Genomic DNA, 952 nt, shown 5'->3' on the forward strand with positions numbered 1-952 from the left:
TTAAAGGAAAAGATGAATACAGCAAAACTAAGCAGTTACATTCCATCTCTCCAAGCACTGCAGAAAATGTGAAGAGTAGTTCACAAGAAACCCAAGCCACAGTACTTAGTTCTAATGTATACTAAATATTTCACACTTCATTGAATGTTCCAGGGGGATCCCCTGGAGTCATTATTAGGCATGTCAATACTAAGTATGGCTCTTTTGTTCCAAATACATTATTGCAAAATGGCATTCAAGACTGATTTTATGTGATTTTTAAGTGACTGTTACTAGATTTCTGGTGCTACACTGGCTTTAGGCAGATCATAGATCAGCGAGTAATCACAGTCAAAGTCTTCTTCCACCCTATATTCGTGTTCCTCTGTCTGCAGGAAAAGGAAATAGGCAGAGCCCATCCTAATTGCTGTCAAGAAAATGTGCCCTTCATGCTTTGGAAGGATGCACTGCTCAGTCGGAGCACAAAGCAGAACTCTGCAGGGACAAAGTAGAACTCCTTGCCTCTCTGTGTGGCTGTAAAGCCCAAAAATACTGTCAGCAAAGAAGGAAGTCCTGGTATGGGTAGATGCCTGGTGAATAACCCTAAATAGAACTACTTGCAATGCCCAAACCACTATATTCGAAAAAATGAAAGAAAAAAAAAAAAATCAACATTCAGTGGTATGCTGTTGACTCATAAAAAGCTGGAAGAGTTCTCTGAAGCATTTCTAGTTTGCTTGGAAAGCCCATGTGTTTCAAGACACAAGCAACAAGCATAGCACAAAGCACGTAACTTTAAAATTATGGCAAAGCTACCCTAAAGAAGTGCAGATTTCTCTTCCCAATAGACAGACACATTCCGGCAGTTCTGCTGAACACAAGATGGAACAGAGAGCAACAGAAGAGAACAGCCAATGAAGGGCAGCACGCTGCAGCATGAGGTGCCCACCCCATGGAGAAACGCGCTGCCAGC

Source organism: Meleagris gallopavo, chromosome 13, assembly GCF_000146605.3.
Source record: "Meleagris gallopavo isolate NT-WF06-2002-E0010 breed Aviagen turkey brand Nicholas breeding stock chromosome 13, Turkey_5.1, whole genome shotgun sequence".
Classification (NCBI taxonomy): domain Eukaryota; kingdom Metazoa; phylum Chordata; class Aves; order Galliformes; family Phasianidae; genus Meleagris; species Meleagris gallopavo.